General features: G+C 46.7%; 1 pseudogene; it reads right to left on the bottom strand.

Annotated features, from left to right (window-relative positions):
- Window positions 1–14,689: 14,689 nt before the first annotated feature.
- The window catches only part of LOC136660225 (C-signal-like), an 11,027-nt pseudogene continuing 4,181 nt past the window's right edge, over window positions 14,690–21,535 (bottom strand).

The raw sequence follows: 21,535 nt of genomic DNA, 5'->3' as shown, positions 1-21,535 counted from the left end.
ATGGAAAATGAAACTGAGCCATATTGCGCGTTTACTTGCCAGTAGGCAAACATGCCATAGTTTGTCGGAAAGGGCAGGCTGAGAGGAATCCAATGACATCAGAATGGCTCCTAACCAATGAAAGCACCCCCCAAAAACACCAAAGAAAGAAGTCCCTCCCTCCAAGCAGACGAATGTATTGAGCTGTATGTGATAGGGGAGGCCAAGCGAGACTATGAGGAACGCATGGCCAGCAACATTAAGGGGAATAATAAAAGCTTCTTCAAATATGTTAGAAGCAGGAAACCCGCCAGAGAAGCGGTTGGCCCTCTGGATGGTGAGGGAGGGAAAGGGGAGATAAAAGGAGACTTAGAGATGGCAGAGAAATTAAATGAGTTCTTTGCATCTGTCTTCACGGCAGAAGACCTCGGGCAGATACCGCTGCCCGAACGGCCCCTCCTGACCGAGGAGTTAAGTCAGATAGAGGTTAAAAGAGAAGATGTTTCAGACCTCATTGATAAATTAAAGATCAATAAGTCACCGGGCCCTGATGGCATACACCCAAGGGTTATTAAGGAATTGAAGAATGAAGTTGCAGATCTCTTGACTAAGGTATGCAACTTGTCCCTCAAAACGGCCACGGTACCAGAAGATTGGAGGATAGCAAATGTCACGCCTATTTTTAAAAAGGGAAAGAGGGGGGACCCGGGAAACTATAGGCCGGTCAGCCTAACATCTATACCGGGTAAGATGGTGGAATGCCTCATCAAAGATAGGATCTCAAAACACATAGACGAACAGGCCTTGCTGAGGGAGAGTCAGCATGGCTTCTGTAAGGGTAAGTCTTGCCTCACAAACCTTATAGAATTCTTTGAAAAGGTCAACAGGCATGTGGATGCGGGAGAACCCGTGGACATTATATATCTGGACTTTCAGAAGGCGTTTGACACGGTCCCTCACCAAAGGCTACTGAAAAAACTCCACAGTCAGGGAATTAGAGGACAGGTCCTCTCGTGGATTGAGAACTGGTTGGAGGCCAGGAAGCAGAGAGTGGGTGTCAATGGGCAATTTTCACAATGGAGAGAGGTGAAAAGTGGTGTGCCCCAAGGATCTGTCCTGGGACTGGTGCTTTTCAACCTCTTCATAAATGACCTGGAGACAGGGGTGAGCAGTGAAGTGGCCAAGTTTGCAGACGACACCAAACTTTTCCGAGTGGTGAAGACCAGAAGTGATTGTGAGGAGCTCCAGAAGGATCTCTCCAGACTGGCAGAATGGGCAGCAAAATGGCAGATGCGCTTCAATGTCAGTAAGTGTAAAGTCATGCACATTGGGGCAAAAAATCAAAACTTTAGATATAGGCTGATGGGTTCTGAGCTGTCTGTGACAGATCAGGAGAGAGATCTTGGGGTGGTGGTGGACAGGTCGATGAAAGTGTCGACCCAATGTGCGGCAGCAGTGAAGAAGGCCAATTCTATGCTTGGGATCATTAGGAAGGGTATTGAGAACAAAACGGTTAGTATTATAATGCCGTTGTACAAATCTATGGTAAGGCCACACCTGGAGTATTGTGTCCAGTTCTGGTCGCCGCATCTCAAAAAAGACATAGTGGAAATGGAAAAGGTGCAAAAGAGAGCAACTAAGATGATTACGGGGCTGGGGCACCTTCCTTATGAGGAAAGGCTACGGCGTTTGGGCCTCTTCAGCCTAGAAAAGAGACGCTTGAGGGGGGACATGATTGAGACATACAAAATTATGCAGGGGATGGACAGAGTGGATAGGGATATGCTCTTTACACTCTCACATAATACCAGAACCAGGGGACATCCACTAAAATTGAGTGTTGGGCGGGTTAGGACAGACAAAAGAAAATATTTCTTTACTCAGCGCGTGGTCGGTCTGTGGAACTCCTTGCCACAGGATGTGGTGCTGGCGTCTAGCCTAGACGCCTTTAAAAGGGGATTGGACGAGTTTCTGGAGGAAAAATCCATTATGGGGTACAAGCCATGATGTGTATGCGCAACCTCCTGATTTTAGGAATGGGTTAAGTCAGAATGCCAGATGTAGGGGAGAGCACCAGGATGAGGTCTCTTGTTATCTGTTGTGCTCCCTGGGGCATTTGGTGGGCCGCTGTGAGATACAGGAAGCTGGACTAGATGGGCCTATGGCCTGATCCAGTGGGGCTGTTCTTATGTTCTTATGGAAAGCGAAAGTAAGCCACACGGTTGTGTTTACTCGTGAGTAAGCAAATGTGCCTTGGCTCCTGGTCAAGTCAGGCAAAGGGGGATGCAAGGCTGGCTGCATGGTCCCAATCTGATGAAAATGGAGCTCAACAAATGCTCCAGAAGGCAGGCCCCTCACCCAAGAATAAACCAGAGGCTTGAGCTGGTAAGGTGGGCACTGGGGAGGGCTGAAAATCTCACTGATTTTTTGTGGGGTGGTGTTATTGCAGGCAGGTTACAGAGAAAATTCACTTGGTGAAACAGAGTTGGTTTCCCCTTATTTATCTGTTTTTCTTTAATTTAATTATTTTTAATTATTTTATTTTGCTTGATGATGTCACTTCCAGCCATGACATCACTTCCCTTAACTCAAAACAGGCCAATGAGACATCTGGGGGGGTTGACACCCTAGTGACCAAAATTCTGGAAATTGTGGCTTTTAGGATTAATACTATCATGTTATATACAATTTGATGCAGAATTTCATCCATTGCTTCTGGGGAAATTTCACTGCATTTATTTTTCTGGCCATTATTATTATTCATTCCATGTCATGACTATTACTATCTCTGTCTCACCTACCTCACAGGATTGTTGTGAGAACAAAATAAGGGGAGGAACCATGCACACCACCCTGAGCTGCTTAGAGGAAGGGTGGTATAAAAAGTGAATTAATTAATTAAGCAATATAATTATTAGTTAAGTTATATGGGGTGACAAAAATTTATGGGTCCCAGTTGTCAAATGACCTAGCTACGCCTCTGCTCAGACAGGAAGCTAAGTTCAATTCAGGTGCAATCCTAATGCCCTGTTTAGGCCGGTGCAAGTCACTTGCGCCAACCCAGGGGTGTCGCAAACATGCCATAAAGCAAGTTTGCATTGACTTAAGAGTCGGCACAAGGAGTTGTGCTGGCCTCTCTGCACCGGATCCAGGCCCAGCATGGTAAGATTTTGTCGGGTGAGCTCAGCCAATGCAGGGGTCTGGGCTGGGGGGCTTGGGAAGTGTGTGGAGGAGGCGTAGGCAGGAGGGAGACGCTCCTGGGGTGGGCAGGTGGGTAGCAGGAGGTGGGACCAGGACCTGGCAGGACCTGGCAGTGATGCCGGATTCTAGCCCCGTTCCCTGGGCAATGTGGAGTGGCTCCAGGCTGCTCTGTTTGGAGGGGGCGCAGATTCGAGTAGACCCACTGGCTGTCCCTAGGGTAAGGGGAAAAGTTTCTCTTGCCTTGGGCTGTGCCGCAGTGCCTGCCTGCTCCAGCACAAATTAGGACTGGGCTGTTAACAGGGTTGCAGAAACATGGCAGAGAGGCTCTGAGGGCTCAGAGCAAATCCTGTTAAGAAATCAGAAACGCTTTGTCTTCAGGGAACATTTCATTTTCCAGAACGTGAAAGAATTACACCTGCAATCGTTCATTCTCTCTTTCTGTATAGACAATTGCACCCTGAAATATTCTCTGAGGTTAATAAAGTCCAAGCATTTCATTAAAACCAAACAATGCCCCCCAAAGGCCCCCCCCCCCCGTAGTCATTGAATTCATGACGTGAATGGATCCATGAGGAAATGTATGTTGCTGGTGAGGGATAAAAGAAAGTGAAGAATGGACATTAAAGTTTTGAGAGGAAAAAGAAAGAAGACAACAAGAGGCTGACAACAGAATTTTACACCGTGAATTCAAAAACAAATAAATGAAAATGGAAACAATGAAACAAAACCAAAAAATTTCTCTCACATGGATATCATTTAGTTCCTCAACATTGGTGAAGGGGGGACGACAGGTTATGACCAGATGTCATAACCGCAAAAGAGGACAAGGCACCCCAAAATGTAGGACATCCAAGAAGAATGTAGGATGTGACAAAATAAAAGTTAAGAACACTCGTATATTGATTTCAGATTATTAATTTAAACACTATATTACTTATTAAATTTAAAACTATATTACATATTTTATTACATATAATTTATTAATTACAAGAAGGCTATGAGGTGCCTTCTCACAGGGAACAGGAGGAAATTTAAGTTCTTTTCTAGGACTCGAGGCTAAAAAAGAGGACTTGTCCTGGAAAAAGAGGACATTGTCTGGTCACCCTAAGGGGGAGGATAAGTAGAAAGAGAGTTAGATAAGTAGAAAGATAAGTAGATAAGTAAAAAGAGAATTTCTGAGGTAAACAAGAACCACAAATGTGATGTTGTCTTCTCCTACCTTACACCCCCTCCTGCTTGTAAAAAATCAATATTAGCTGTGTTTGAAGGCAAAGAAGCCGCATTTTAAACTTTATACAATTTTTATGCAATGTTTATAATTTTGAGGGCCACCCTCAGGATGTGGGAGGCATTATTGTGACTGGTGCTTTCAGGTCTGAGGGCCGGCGCTGGATTTCTGACCAGGAGATGTTCTTCCCACTGTAGAAAAGCTCCTAAGAGAAGGATGATAAATTAGTAAGCACCTTGAGCAGTGTTTTTCAACCAGTGGTACGGGTACCACCGATGGTACTTGAGGTGATGTCTAGTGGTACTCATGGGACCCCTGGACCCCTGCTAACCAGCAGCAAGACCAGGAATGCAACACAACAAACAGCAGTAGGAGACCCCCAAGCAGGCTTTTCCACACCCTTCCTGTCCACTCTGAGCCTCTTACTGGTGTTTGTTGTGTTGCACCTGGTCTCCCAACCCAGAAGTAACTAGTGATGATGTTACTCCTGATGGCACTTCTGATGGAATAGGTGAAGAGGAATAGGTGGAGGACAAACATTGAGAAACACTGACCTTGAGAATGCCCTCCATGCTGCGCTGCACATGTAATGTTCCTATGAGAGATGGGAAGGGAAAGCATGTTGCTGTATGGAGCAAGGAGAGCTTTAGAGACTGCCTTACTGATCCAGGTCTCATCATCTGCCCCTTAGCCCTGCAACATTGCAAAACTTTGCAGCAAATAGATCCTTCCTGCCATGACATGTTCTCCTGCCAGTCAGCCATAGAGCCCAAGGTGGGGCAAACAGGTCAGGCTGGGAAAGGTCAAAAATATAATCTGGGTGACCAGAAATATCTCCAGGAATTGATGAGGCCTTGTTCTCAAAAACCTTCTTCTCACAAACAGGAGAAAAGGTGATGATAGATCTGTGTCTGGACTGCACCACTCCAGATTATAGGCTGAGGCTTCTCAATTGTATGCTTTTCCATACGGGAAAAAAAATATTTCCTGGACATAGAAAACATAGATGCTGGAGAGAAGCATCGTAGCTTTGCCATTTCCCTGATATAGTAGTTCTTTTGATGTGTTAGGTTGATACTTTGTTTTGTGAGTGAGCATTCTTCCTGTTGAACCCTCACCTGTAGTTTGAAATGGTACAGCCAAGACATAGGTATAGAACCTATTCTGCTGTTTATGAACGGGGGTCTCAGGGTTTCCTCAGCACTATGGCTGCTGAGGCTGTCTCTGGATAAGGTTCCCTTGTCACCCCCTGCCTAGTACCTGCTCAGATCCCATGTGTGTTTCACCCAGCCAGGATGAATGGACATGCACAAGATCCCATCTTCTTTCAATTTCTCAGTCATGCATGTAGTTACCACATTCAGAGCAGCCTGCAACACGAAAGCAATTATTAACAAGAACTACTTGCAGCACCACTTCATCCTTCTTTCTTTTTCAGTCCCTTGATCCAACAGCCTGTTCCAGCTTGCCAGTGCTTTGTACTGCTCAGATGAAACTGAAACCAAGGACTGGCAGAATGGATGACTGTCTGGGCATGTCCTGGGGTCACATTTGGTCAATGTGTAGATGGAACATTTAGTGATCTGAAATCAAGACTTACCTTGCTCACTTGATATGGATATATTGGGGCAGGCCGAACTACAAGGCCCTGTCCAATGGAGCTGAGTAGGGAGGATACATTGATGATGGCTGGCTTGCTAGAGCTCAGCTCCTGTGTGACTCTCTAGCTACCCTCTTCAGAAGAAACAGGAATCCCTATAATGCAAGCACCAGACCACAACATAAGAACAGCCCCACTGGATCAGGTCATAGGCCCATCTAGTCCAGCTTCCTGTATCTCACAGCGGCCCACCAAATGCCCCAGGAAGCACGCTAGATAACAAGAGACCTGCATCCTGGTGCCCTCCCTTGCATCTGGCATTCTGACATAGCCCATTTCTAAAATCAGGAGGTTGCACATACACATCATGGCTTGTAACCCGTAATGGATTTTTCCTCCAGAAACTTGTCCAATCCCCTTTTAAAGGCATCCAGGCCAGATGCTGTCACCACATCCTGCAGCAAGGAGTTCCATAGACCGACCACACGCTGAGTAAAGAAATATTTTCTTTTGTTGTCCTAACCCTCCCAACACTCAATTTGAGTGGATATCCCCTGGTTCTGGAGTTATGTGAGAGTGTAAAGAGCATCTCTCTATCCACTTTATCCTTCCCGTGCATCATAATTTATGTCTCAATCATGTCCCCCCTCAGGCGTCTCTTTTCTAGGCTGAAGAGGCCCAAACGCTGTAGCCTTTCCTCAATTAGGACTGAGTCTAAACACTGAAAGTAAAGAAATCTGTCTGCTATAATGAACTTCATACAGTCACGATGCAAGATCAGTGCTCATCTTCACCAGTGCCCCAACTGGTGGAGGCCTAGTTCTATTTCTTTCACCTGTGGCATCAACAAGCCCAGTTCTCCTATCCCACTGGTCTCTTTCCTAGAACAGCTGCTGCCTTACCACCTGTGGTTCTGTTAGTTGATGTGCAGGTTCATCATGTATATGTATTGGCTGCTCCTTCTTATTACTGTCCAAATCATATCTGCTGCTCATTGTCAGTCTCTCTTTAGACCCTGTTCAGTCCCAGGTCTATAACTGTAAAATATTGCCCTGTCTTTCACTGCTGCTGTCATTGAACCCTCCTAAGTTCCATCTGTGCTCCATGCTATGTAGCAGGTAGGACTACACATCTGTTTGTTTCCTGCATAAGTGAGTACAAACTCCCATTCCTGCCTTTTCCACTGCTCCAAAACAAAGACTAGAAAATAATACTTTTACCTTAATCCCAAGAATGGGCCCCCACTACACTGAACACCAATAGCATCTCTTGTTGCTCCACAGTCTCCCATGTGGCAAGAAAGTGAACACCTGCATTGCTGATGATCAGACTCAAGCCCTCATTTTGCAGCTGGGACTCCACCAGTGAAGCTTTCACACTGGACAGGTCACCCACCTCTGTTGTACAGATAGAGGAGCAAATGAAGCAGATATTCAAGAGAAAATTAAAAGGCCTGTATGATGCAACGGTAAGTGTTGAGTTTGGATGAATGAGGTCAATCAAGTTGAGAGCCCTATGATTTAGTTCGCACTCAACAGTTGTGAATAATTCTTGTGTATTTGCATGACCAGGTCTCCCTGCTGGCATTCAAGGAAGAACTCGGACCCTGCTGGGCAGAAAGGGAAGTGATAATTTCCATACCTAATTGTTGGCAACCTTCAGTCTCGGAAGACTATGGTATCGCGCTCTGGATGGTGGTTCTGGCATAGCGTCTACATAAGAACATAAGAACAGCCCCACTGGATCAGGCCATAGGCCCATCTAGTCCAGCTTCCTGTATCTCACAGCGGCCCACCAAATGCCCCAGGGAGCACACCAGGTAACAAGAGACCTCATCCTGGTGCCCTCCCCTGCATCTGGCATTCTGACTTAACCCATTTCTAAAATCAGGAGGTTGCGCATACACATCATGGCTTGTACCCCATAATGGATTTTTCCTCCAGAAACTTGTCCAATCCCCTTTTAAAGGCATCTAGGCTAGACTAGACGTCAGTCTAGTGTGGCTGAAAAGGCCTATTCGGGAGTGACAATCCCAATAGGCTAGGCTAGGCTAGGCTAGACGTTAGTCTAGTGTGGCTGAAAAGGCCGATTCGGGAGTGACAATCCCTTCCACACTGGGAGCAAGTGCAGTCTGTCCCTGGTCTGTCTCCCTGGCTATGGGCCTTCCTTCTTTGCCTCTTTGCCTCAGTCTGTTGGCCAAGTGTCTCTTCAAACTGGGAAAGGCCATGCTGCACAGCCTGCCTCCAAGCGGGCCGCTCAGAGGCCAAGGTTTCCCACTTGTTGAGGTCCACTCCTAAGGCCTTCAGATCCCTCTTGCAGATGTCCTTGTATCGCAGCTGTGGTCTACCTGTAGGGCGCTTTCCTTGCACAAGTTCTCCATAGAGGAGATCCTTTGGGATTCGGCCATCATCCATTCTCACGACATAACCAAGCTAATGCAGGCGTCTCTGTTTCAGCAGTGCATACATGCTATGGATTCCAGCTCGTTCCAGGACTGTGTTGTTTGGAACTTTGTCCTGCCAGGTGATGCCGAGGATGCGTCGGAGGCAGCGCATGTGGAAAGCGTTCAGTTTCCTCTCCTGTTGTGAGCGAAGAGTCCATGACTCGCTGCAGTACAGAACTGTACTCAGGATGCAAGCTCCGTAGACCTGGATCTTGGTATGTTCCGTCAGCTTCTTGTTGGACCAAACTCTCTTTGTGAGTCGGGAAAACGTGGTAGCTGATTAACCGATGCACTTGTTTAGCTCGGTATCAAGAGAAAGAGTGTTGGAGATCATTGAGCCAAGGTACACAAAGTCATGGACAACCTCCAGTTCATGCACAGAGATTGTAATGCAGGGAGGTGAGTCCACATCCTGAACCATGACCTGTGTTTTCTTCAGGCTGATTGTCAGTCCAAAATCTTGGCAGGCCTTGCTAAAACGATCCATGAGCTGCTGGAGATCTTTGGCAGAGTGGGTAGTGACAGCTGCATCATCGGCAAAGAGGAAGTCACGCAGATATTTCAGCTGGACTTTGGACTTTGCTCTCAGTCTGGAGAGGTTGAAGAGCTTTCCGTCTGATCTGGACGGAAGGATCTTTTTCCTTCTGTTGCAGTTGCAGACATTGCAGATCTCTTTCCTTGCAGATCTCTTTCCTTGCAGATCTTGAGTTGCAGATCTCTTTCCTGCTGTTGCAGTTCCAAAGGCCTGCTTCAGCAGGACAGCAAAGAAAATCCCAAACAAGGTTGGTGCAAGAACACAGCCCTACTTCACGCCGCTTCGGATGTCAAAGGGGTCTGATGTGGAGCCATCGAAGACAACAGTGCCCTTCATGTCCTTGTGGAAAGATCTGATGATGCTGAGGAGCCTGGGTGGACATCCAATCTTGGGGAGAATCTTGAAGAGGCTGTCCCTGCTGACCAGGTCGAAAGCCTTTGTGAGATCTATGAAGGCTATAAAGAGTGGCTGTCGTTGTTCCCTGCATTTCTCCTGCAGTTGTCTAAGGGAGAATACCATATCAGTGGTGGACCTGTTGGCTCGGAATCCGCACTGCGATTCTGGATAAACACTCTCTGCAAGTACCTGGAGCCTCTTTACCTAATTGGACCACATGAATACTACAGTGCCTGTTTGCCAGATCATGCAGGGAGTAGAATTGGGGGCAGAAAGATAGCCAAGACTCAGCACTGCTCTGTGGCAAACATCCAGATCCATAACTTTGCCTACTCTTTTTCAATGTATCAGCATCCTTGGTTAATACTTCTGAAACAAGCCCAGCCCTGTTGCCAGTTTGTTTGGTTAACCATATGCTGATATAGGTTAAGCTTTGGTTTTGTTTTTTTTCCAAAGTTCTGTTTGGATGCACATCCATTGACAATTTAAAACATGTCTGCACAGGCAAGTGATCAAGGAGCTGGTTTCCCCTCTTCCTTTGTGGGGACTTGATAGTCTTGGCACTCCTGATGGTTTGGGCTCTTGGCCTTTTTTTCTTTTTTTTTGGCTGTTCCAATCACATTTGCCCCACCCAGCTACACACACCCACCCAGGAGGTCCTGCTATCTCAATGGCTTAACACCTGTACATGAGCAGCACCACAGCAAATGCTGAAGACAGATGCTTTGTGAGAACACATAGCATCAAGCCCTTTTACCAAGAAACTTTGAAAACATCTTCCAAGATCCTGTTCTCCCTTAACATGAGCACTGACTTGTTACTAACCTTGCCTTGGGATCCATTATATTTACAGCAGGTTGCAGAAATGTCTTTCAGAGGATCTTTCATCTCCGTAAGCTGCCACACCAGTTCCAGTCCAATCAGTGGAGACACTAGAGGGGTGCAGGCCGCACTGGGCCACACTGGGCCGCACTGGATGCCCACGGGGGATGACACCACTACTGGCCAAAATTTTTAAAATCTTGATACTTTTAAATTATACCATCATGCTATAAATCATTCAATGCATAATTTCATGCAGAATGCAACAAAACAAACCGCGTGTAAATATCTCTATTCTATCAAAAGTTATAGCCAAAAAACCAGCAGGGTCAGAGTGATGGTACACCACCATGCCCACTGTTGTGTCACAGCTCCTCCCCACTAGGTATCGCGCCCACTTAAGGCTGGTTAGTTTCCCTTTGCTAACTCACCCAGGTAGTAAGCACACCTCAGAGTCAAGTCCCAGTCCAATAAATGCAGATTGCCAAATCACAGTCCAAAGTCAATATGCCGGGTCACAGTCCAAGGTCAAAGTCCAGTCAGGTCAGGTCTCCCCTGGGTCAGGGTAGCCTTTGGTCCTTCTGAAGCTGCCTTTTATCCTTTGTGTCCCATTAAGTGCAAATGCAGCTCAGCTGTGAGCTACCTCCTTAGCTCATTCAAAGTCCCATCAAGGTCAAATGAAGCTCAGGTGTCCGACCAGGTCTCCATCGGCCTTGATTGATTACAGCTGTGGAGCCAGCTCTGCCCTTCCCAGAGCTGTCAGCCAGCTGTCAAAACATGGAATCGCTGTCAACACCACAGCATCCACCTGATGATCTTCTGATCTTCCATTACACCCACCACTTGATGTGTTGCCTTGCCCACTGCATGGGAGGAGGTCCATTCATGGGGGTGATGTGCTGTCCTCTTTCATTGGATGACACAAACCCTGGCAACACCACTGAGTCCAGTCCCCAAGTTGGAGCCTGTCACAAGGACACTGTGAGCTTCGGGGAGCCATTTTGTCACTTAACTCACTCCCTGATAACTGGATTTTGTTTAGTGACTGGATAAAGGCCAGTGACTGAGCAAGCAGGTGTGTCTACTTGTGGTTTACCCTGTGCACCTGCAGATACGCTTTGTATTGTGATGGGCTGGACTTTAGAACAATAAATAAAAGTAAACCAATCTGACACCCTGAGACAAGGTGTGAACTTATGTAAGGAGGGAGGGAGCAAAAGTCACTCATCTCTTGTTTTCACAGCTTTTGCATATATCAGATTCACTCCCTGGCAGCACAAGGGAAAGGATCTAGTTCTACAGGGCTGGGTAAACACAACTTGAGATCTGAGAGGGCTGATCTCAATCAGGTCATACTTGGCTAGTGAGCTATCAGTTTAAGACAGCTAGTTACTGTTGATAGTATATATCATTCTGTTAGCAAAAGGGGGGGAAAAGTGAGAGCAGGCAGGACTTGACATGGATTTAAGCATATCTCCTGTTTATCAGGGATTGAAAGAAGGTATTGGTTGTTGCCAGAGGGAGCCTTTAACACAGTGGAGGCAGTGTTCTTCTGCAATGTAGCTGGAAGTGAATTAAAAACATTACTTGATTTTGAGAAGCGATGCCCCACCCAGTTGATCCCAGCGCCTCCTTCATCTGTATTGGGGAGAGGCTTCACTTGCAAGGTTCCATCCATGTGAATGGAAAGCAGAGCAGCAGTTGAAGAGAGGGAGGGGCAGGAGGGGTCTAGGCAGCCTCTGCTGCCCTTCAGTGCCATTGAACTGTGGACGGATTTTGGCCTTTTTGCTTTTCTTTACCTAAGAACATAAGAACAGCCCCACTGGATCAGGCCAGAGGCCCATCTGGTCCAGCTTCCTGTATCTCACAGCGGCCCACCAAATGCCCCAGGGAGCACACCAGACAACAAGAGACCTCATCCTGGTGCCCTCCCTTGCATCTGGCATTCTGACATAGCCCATTTCTAAAATCAGGAGGTTGCGCATACGCATCATGGCTTGTAACCTGTAATGGATTTTTCCTCCAGAAACTTGTCCAATTCCCTTTTAAAGACATCCAGGCCAGATGCCGTCACCACATCCTGTGGCAAGGAGTTCCACAGACCGACCACACGCTGAGTAAAGAAATATTTTCTTTTGTCTGTCCTAACCCTCCCAACACTCAATTTTAGTGGATGTCCCCTGGTTCTGGTGTTATGTGAGAGGGAAAAGGGTGTCTATCTATCCACTCTATCCCTCCCACGCATAATTTTGTATGTCTCAATCATGTCCCCCCTCAGGCGTCTCTTTTCTAGGCTGAAGAGGCCCAAACGCCGTAGCCTTTCCTCATAAGGAAGGTGCTCCAGCCCCGTAATCATCTTAGTCGCTCTCTTTTGCACCTTTTCCATTTCCACTATGTCTTTTTTGAGATGCGGCGACCAGAACTGGAAACAATACTCCAGGTGTGGCCTTACCATCGATTTGTACAACGGCATTATAATACTAGCTGTTTGTTCTCAATACTGTTCCTAATGATCCCAAGCATAGAATTGGCCTTCTTCACTGCCGCCGCACATTGGGTCGACACTTTCATCAACCTGTCCACCACCACCCATCTCTAAGTCTCCTTTTATCTCCCCTTTCCCTCCCTCACCATCCAGAGGGCCAACCACTTTTCTGGCGGGTTTCCTCCTTCTAACATATCTGAAGAAGCTTTTATTATTCCCCTTAATGTTGCTGGCCATGCGTTCCTCATAGTCTCTCTTGGCCTCCCGTATCACCTTGTTACATTTCTTTTGCCATAGTTTGTGTTCCTTTTTATTCTCCTCATTAGGGCAAGACTTCCATTTACGGAAGGAAGCTTCCTTGCCCTTTACGGCCTCTCTAACTTGGCTGGCTAGCCATGCGGGCAACCTCCTGAACTTAGTGGAGCCCTTCCTCCTTTGCAGTATACACTTCCGCTGGGCCTCTATTACTGTTGTTTTAAGCAGCCTCCATGCACTCTGGAGAGATTGGACTCTTTTTACCTTCACTTTCAACCTCCTTCTAACCAGCCTCCTCATTTGAGGCAAGTCCACTTGTCGGAAGTCAAGGATTTTTGTGAGAGATTTGCCCAGTGTTCTTCCCCCGACGTGCATGTTGAAATGGATCACAGCATGATCACTGTTCCCCAACGGCTCAGTAATATTTACATTGCTAACCAGGTCCTGTGTACCTGCCCTCTGGTGGGCTCCATGACTAGCTGCTCTAAGGCACAGTCATTTAACATGTCAAGAAATCCGGTCTCCTTTTCGTGACCAGAACACAAATTCACCCTGTCAATATGAGGATAATTGAAGTCCTCCATGATTACAACCCTGTCCCTCCTTGTCACCTCCCTGATCTGTTTCCTCATTTCAAGGTCCCCATCCGATTTCTGGTCTGGAGGACGATAGCACGCCCCCAGTATTACATCGCTGCACAAGCCTGGTAATTTAACCCACAGAGATTCTACCGTGGAGTCGGACCCACCTTCAATCTCTACTTTGCTGGATTCTATCCCGTCCTTAACATAAATGGCCACCCCACCTCCAACACGCCCCTGCCTGTCCCTCCTGTAGAGTTTATAGCCCGGGATTGCGGTATCCCACTGATTCTCTGCATTCCACCAGGTTTCCGTTATGCCCACTATGTCAATGTTTTCCCTTGTCACCAGACATTCCAGTTCTCCCATCTTTGCTTGGAGACTTCATGCATTTGCATAAAAGCATTTGTACATGGAATGCCCCAAGATGGGCTGCTTATTCGCTCCTTTGTCCCCACATCCTCTCACTGTGCCAAACCATCTATCACATCCCATCACGCTACCTTTCCCAATTTCTTCTCCTACTCTGCCTTTGTCTTGTTGTTCTCTAACCTCCCCATCCTCGTCCCATAGGGATGAGGAGTCCTGAACCGGATGCCCCTTGACTCCTGTCGGCTTCCCTCAGGGATCAGTTTAAAAGGTGCTCTGCCACTTTTTTAGTATTATGCGCCAGCAGTCTGATTCCATTCTGGTTCAAGTGAAGCCCATCCCTCTTGTACAGGTCCCGCTTGTCCAAAAACGTTCCCCAGTACTTAACAAATGTAAACCCCTCCTCCCTACACCCCCGTCTCATCCACGCATTGAGACCCCCGATCTCCGCCTGCCTAGCTGGCCCTGCGCATGGAACAGGTAGCACTTCCGAGAACGCTACCTTTGAGGTCCTGGCTTTCAGCTTCCTACCTAATAGCCTAAATTTGGCCTCCAGGACCTCCCGGCTACACTTGCCCATGTCGTTAGTGCTGACATGCACCACAACCGCTACCTCCTCCCCAGCACTATCTACCAGCCTGTCTTTACTTGCTTGGCATCAAAACTGATGTCTAATTGTCTCTTTAGCCTGACCTCCAGCTGCTATCTAAGTAATTTGGTGAGTCAGAGTCAGCCACTTGGCATGTCAGGACTTTGCCCAGATACCCACACGCAAAACACCCATGACACAAGAGCTGGAAGTAACGGGGCCATGCTTTATGAATATTATAATATTCAGTATTCAGCTGGGTGTGTTCAGCTGTATTCAGCTGGGTGAATACAGCTGGTCCTGAACAATCTTCATTCCTCTGTATTGCGGGTCCGTAACTGGGGGGAAACAGTTACCCTGTTGGAGCCCACCCTTGGGCAAACCAAGGTTAGCTCACAATAGGGAAGTTACAAGGAAGAGGGAATTGTAACATGGTCAGCAGAACAAGGTGCATTAATTGCAGATAAAAGGCCAGGCTACGCAGGCATTTTCGTCACTCCTGGAAAGCTTCTTCCTGCAGTGCAGACAAATTGGTATTTCACCAGGGAACGACTTTCCCCTCCCAGTTCACAAAAGTGCCAGAGTCTTTCTCAGAGAGACGGGAAAGAGTGTTCAGGATCGCTTGCACACTCACATCCACGGGCAACGGGGCCTGATTTGTGGAGAGAAAACAGGTGAATGACACAGACTGCCACTGTTCAAATAAGACTGAGAACAAATGAGTAACTTCAACCAAGTGTATGCTTCTAAATGCCCCTGCAACAAGTTCTATTATTATCCATGTTCACAACTTCCATTTAGCTCCTCTCCCAGAGCTGTCCCACATAGTAGCATTGTATCTAGCTGCCAGTCACCTCATGGCCCTTCAGGGCCAGCCCTCTGTGAGTCCTGGAATCATCATGAGTCTGTGAGTCACCAGAAGGATGATCAGGCTGCCAGTTACTTTGTAGCAATGTGGTGATTAAGGAGCTGCCACTGTCATCACACAACCACTGCTGTCATCCTCATCCCAGCACCCTGCTAGTTGAAAAGGCAGAAAAGGGAAAGAGAGGACTGTGGAAGCCAGCCACTCTAAGCTGCAGCTCTCTTCATTCCATTGGTGGTTCAAAAGTTAACTAGCAGCACAATCCTACACATATACTGTGTAGGAACATTTGTTTGGTTTGTGTTGGAGTTGGTGCCACAAACTATCACAGAGTTAAGCATCTGTAAGCCCATGCTGGTGGCTATTGTGTGGGACTAGATAGCTTTTGAACTGATTCAGGAAGGAAATTCTTGATGTTTTCTTTTCAACAGAGTGGAGTATTTAAAAATGAAATACTACAAGTTAATGAACATATCCAATTTGGGCTCTTCTTGGATTAGAGACCCTGCAAACGTGAAGGTATCTGCATGGAGATTTTCATGCAATGATCACTTACGTCTGGACTTGTCATTTCTGTCTGCACCCACCCAGGATGCAATGCAATGCTCAGGATCCCATCTTTTGCAAATCCCAATGACTGGCACTTTGAGAGAATGTTCAGGGCAGCCTGTGAAGGAGATATGTCAGAAATAGGCAGGTGAATTATGTATCCCAATTTCATGAGAGGAGGTCAGAAGGAAGGCTTCATAGGTCTAAGAAATGCTGTTTGGTTTTATTTTTTGGGCAAAGTATTCACAACCATAAACAAAGCTTCCCACTGCAAATTCATCTAAAAAATAAAAATGGAGAAGAAACCTCAAACAACTCCATTGCCGTTTTATGATTTCAAATGCAACAAATAAAGAGAGCGGGTTATGGTAAAATTGACTGAGGAAGGGAAAGGATGTTGATCTTATTGCTGAGGGATCAATGAAAGACACCTTATTATTATTATTTTTAAATTGCACTGATATACCAGTACCACTTTTCAAAACAGTTTCCTAGAAAGAGGACAGCAGTACAATTACTACCAGGGGGTGAGTCAGTTTGCTCAGTGGAACAGTGCCTGGTTTACATGCAAAAGCTCTCAGGTTCATGTAATCAGCTATTTCATGTAGATGTCAAAAGCACACTGAGGATCCTGGAAGGTTCCCACTGGAAGGGATTACAGTCCCCATCAGGACCTCCTGGAACTTTCAATGCAGCAAGGATCAGAATTGCCACAAAATTGTGAAATTCAAGCTTGGTTACCAAAATGAGGCCCAGAAGGATTCTATGGTCAGTAGCATTGAAAGGAGCTGAGGTATCAAGGTGAAACAACAGAGTCACTTCAGATTTCCCTTCACTCTCCTGAAGATAATCAGCTGGGCCAATTAAAAGTCCCCAAACTGGCTTGAAACAGATTCAGGTTTCAGATTCAGAATTCAGGTGAGCAGGCGCAGAATCAAGGAGGCCTGTGTGGGGCTTTTCAGACAGGGAGGAAGCACAGGATATAGTGGCAGAGGCTGCCACCATCTCCCCACCCCCCGTCCAGTCTTCTCCTCCCCCACCCAGTTCCACCTTCCCTTGCCCCCAAAAGCTGCTCTGCCAGCCAGCAGTAATAATTACTGCTGGCTATTCCATACCATAATCCTCCTGACACTGAGCTGACCCACTGCCAGTACTCCTTGCTTGCCGGGTGCCGTGAACTTGCTTTATGGCATGATACCCGTGATATGATATGATGTTTGCAATAGCCAGAGCTGGTGGCTCTGGTAGCATAGGATTGGGCACTCGTTTATATTTATATTGCTGTGTTTTTAATTTGGCAGATAATGTTTTAAAGAAGGTGGTGATTTTTTTAATGGAAGGGCACATACAAACATTATAATAAATAAATACTTTTTCAATAATGTTCCCAGTCTAGCCAGCTTCTTACAGCTAGATGCGAATCACCAAGATGGGCAAGGGATGACATGATTTGCTGTGAGAGGGACAGTAGGCAGATTCTTATCTCCATTCTGTGAAGTTGTGTGAACCCATCGCTATTCACACAATCAATGCCTCCTTACCTTGCTGCAGCGGTAAGAGATGACTTGTCCTTCATCCCATGCTAGAAGATTAGTGATGGAGCCGGCTTCACTGGATACGTTGACAATGGCTGCTTTGCTACAACTCATCCCTTTCTGGGGGCTCTCCTGAGATGCCTTTCTCAGCAAGGGCAGGAAGGCCTGGGGAAGGGAAAGAAATCAAGAAAGTTGCATGATCTGTGAGGGGATTTGGAAACTAAACAGCTTGTCACCAGGACAAAGTCCACAGAAGCAGTGCAAATGTAAGCCTAGCAGTTCTTCACCAAAGGCCATGGCAAATTGTCCTGTGATTCATCTGGAGAGCAACTAGCTACAACTTAGCTTCAACATGTGCACTACACCTCTATTGCTAGGTCATCTTCATCTGTTGAACTTCTGTCTTACACAGCAGTTAAAAGCATGGTGCTCTTAACCAGGAAACAGGCACACCTACCTCGGACTACATCACCAGAAAGCACTGGCATACAACCCATCTACTCTTCAAATGGTAAGGACCTTGGCTAGAATGATGAGACATGTCTGTGAAGCAAGAGCCACAAGGATGCCTTTACCTGGCTCACCACCATTGGCCCGATCACATTGGTCTGGTACACTTCAGACATGTACTCGGGTGTTTCAGTCTCCAGAGAAGTTGGCTTCACAATCCCAGCATTATTGATCAGCAGATTCAGCCCGGCTCCTTTCAGCTGCTCAGTGATTCTTGCAGCAGCAGCCTTGACACCAGATGGGTCAGAAGTGTCTAGAACAGCACAGATAAGATTTTACTGATGATTAAAGTGGGCCCTGCACAGCCAGGATCCATCCCTGAAGGCACCATCCATCCTTGTCTCTTGTTGCTCTGGAAGTACAGAGGACTGAGCATCAGTTTGCACATCGCATTTTTCATATGTACTGATGAAAATATGTAGTACACATGGACAAGAGCACATTTGCAAATTCAACTAGCACGTTACCCTTATGCGAAGGGCTCCCTGTCGTGTGTACACATAAGCCACAAATGCTTTTGCTGATTTATAATGTGTCAAAGAGTCCCAAAATCTGCTTAGATGCTCCAACATTTGTGAGATAAGAACTCTGGTGTACTTCTTTGAAATGTTAGCTTCCTCTGATGGGGTACCAAGCAAGCAGTAGAGATGTTCTCAACTCTCCTGCACACCTTGCTCTGCCTGCAATGTACTTCTGAAGCCAACAGCAAATGAATTTATTGTCTTCAATTTGGTTCTAAGATGTGAAAGTCATTGATTCCAGGAATGCGGGATGCACTGGTTTGTGAGGCGTGCGTCACAGGGGAGAGTTCTGTTGAGGGGTGGGGAAGGGACTTGCAGTGGTAGGAATCCAAGTGATCTGAGACAATGACTGAGGAAAGCGCACACTGGTAGGCTCTGCAACAGAGCTCACCAGAACTTAGAAATAAGATGAGTCTGGACAAAAGGCAGAAAGTTTAATGCTGAGGTTCTTTGGCTGCATAGAGCTACAAAAAATATAGTCATTCCTTTACAACCCTCCTTGCCTCTTTTGCAAGGATATAAATCCTTGAATAGACTGTAAATCAGTGACAATGCAGGGCTGCTGGCCTGCATTCTAACTGCTGGCCTGGATTAAGAGATGGTCTGATTACAAACATAACAGGTTCCCCAGGTACTTTTAGCTTCAAGTCTGCAGTCCTTTATGCCCCCAATGAGGAAACAGATCAGGGAGGTGACAAGGAAGGACAGGGTTGTAATCATGGGGGACTTCAATTATCCTCATATTGACTGGGTCAATTTGTGTTCTGGTCACGATAAGGAAACCGGATTTCTTGACGTGCTGAATGACTGTGGCTTAGATCAGCTAGTCACGGAGCCCACCAGAGGACAGGTGACTCTGGATTTAATTTTGTGCGGTACGCAGGACCTGGTTAGAGATGTAAACGTTACTGAGCCATTGGGGAACAGTGATCATGCTGCGATCCGTTTTGACGTGCACGTTGGGGGAAGAATACCAGGCAAATCTCTAACAAAAACCCTTGACTTCCGACGGGCGGACTTCCCTCAAATGAGGAGGCTGGTTAGAAGGAGGTTGAAAGGGAGGGTAAAAAGAGTCCAGTCTCTCCAGAATGCATGGAGGCTGCTTAAAACAACAGTAATAGAGGCCCAGCAGAGGTGTATACCGCAAAGAAAGAAGGGTTCCACTAAATCCAGGAGGGTGCCCGCATGGCTAACCAGCCAAGTTAGAGAGGCTGTGAAGGGCAAGGAAGCTTCCTTCCGTAAATGGAAGTCTTGCCCTAATGAAGAGAATAAAAAGGAACATAAACTGTGGCAAAAGAAATGTAAGAAGGTGATAGGGGAGGCCAAGCGAGACTATGAGGAACGCATGGCCAGCAACATTAAGGGGAATAATAAAAGCTTCTTCAAATATGTTAGAAGCAGGAAACCCGCCAGAGAAGCGGTTGGCCCTCTGGATGGTGAGGGAGGGAAAGGGGAGATAAAAGGAGACTTAGAGATGGCAGAGAAATTAAATGAGTTCTTTGCATCTGTCTTCACGGCAGAAGACCTCGGGCAGATACCGCTACCCGAACGGCCCCTCCTGACCGAGGAGTTAAGTCAGATAGAGGTTAAAAGAGAAGATGTTTCAGACCTCATTGATAAATTAAAGATCAATAAGTCACCGGGCCCTGATGGCATACACCCAAGGGTTATTAAGGAATTGAAGAATGAAGTTGCAGATCTCTTGACTAAGGTATGCAACTTGTCCCTCAAAACGGCCACGGTGCCAGAAGATTGGAGGATAGCAAATGTCACGCCTATTTTTAAAAAGGGAAAGAGGGGGGACCCGGGAAACTATAGGCCGGTCAGCCTAACATCCATACCGGGTAAGATGGTAGAATGCCTCATCAAAGATAGGATCTCAAAACACATAGACGAACAGGCCTTGCTGAGGGAGAGTCAGCATGGCTTCTGTAAGGGTAAGTCTTGCCTCACGAACCTTATAGAATTCTTTGAAAAGGTCAACAGGCATGTGGATGTGGGAGAACCCGTGGACATTATATATCTGGACTTTCAGAAGGCGTTTGACACGGTCCCTCACCAAAGGCTACTGAAAAAACTCCACAGTCAGGGAATTAGAGGACAGGTCCTCTCGTGGATTGAGAACTGGTTGGAGGCCAGGAAGCAGAGAGTGGGTGTCAATGGGCAATTTTCACAATGGAGAGAGGTGAAAAGCGGTGTGCCCCAAGGATCTGTCCTGGGACCGGTGCTTTTCAACCTCTTCATAAATGACCTGGAGACAGGGTTGAGCAGTGAAGTGGCTAAGTTTGCAGACGACACCAAACTTTTCCGAGTGGTAAAGACCAGAAGTGATTGTGAGGAGCTCCAGAAGGATCTCTCCAGACTGGCAGAATGGGCAGCAAAATGGCAGATGCGCTTCAATGTCAGTAAGTGTAAAGTCATGCACATTGGAGCAAAAAATCAAAACTTTAGATATAGGCTGATGGGTTCTGAGCTGTCTGTGACAGATCAGGAGAGAGATCTTGGGGTGGTGGTGGACAGGTCGATGAAAGTGTCGACCCAATGTGCGGTGGCAGTGAAGAAGGCCAATTCTATGCTTGGGATCATTAGGAAGGGTATTGAGAACAAAACGGTTAGTATTATAATGCCGTTGTACAAATCGATGGTAAGGCCACACCTGGAGTATTGTGTCCAGTTCTGGTCGCCGCATCTCAAAAAAGACATAGTGGAAATGGAAAAGGTGCAAAAGAGAGCGACTAAGATGATTACGGGGCTGGGGCACCTTCCTTATGAGGAAAGGCTACGGCGTTTGGGCCTCTTCAGCCTAGAAAAGAGACGCTTGAGGGGGGACATGATTGAGACATACAAAATTATGGAGGGGATGGACAGAGTGGATAGGGAGATGCTCTTTACACTCTCACATAATACCAGAACCAGGGGACATCCACTAAAATTGAGTGTTGGGCGGGTTAGGACAGACAAAAGAAAATATTTCTTTACTCAGCGCGTGGTCGGTCTGTGGAACTCCTTGCCACAGGATGTGGTGCTGGCGTCTAGCCTAGACGCCTTTAAAAGGGGATTGGACGAGTTTCT

The sequence above is a fragment of the Tiliqua scincoides genome, chromosome 9, assembly GCF_035046505.1.
Source record: "Tiliqua scincoides isolate rTilSci1 chromosome 9, rTilSci1.hap2, whole genome shotgun sequence".
In the NCBI taxonomy this organism is placed as follows: domain Eukaryota; kingdom Metazoa; phylum Chordata; class Lepidosauria; order Squamata; family Scincidae; genus Tiliqua; species Tiliqua scincoides.
This window is presented reverse-complemented; position numbering and strand designations above follow the sequence as displayed.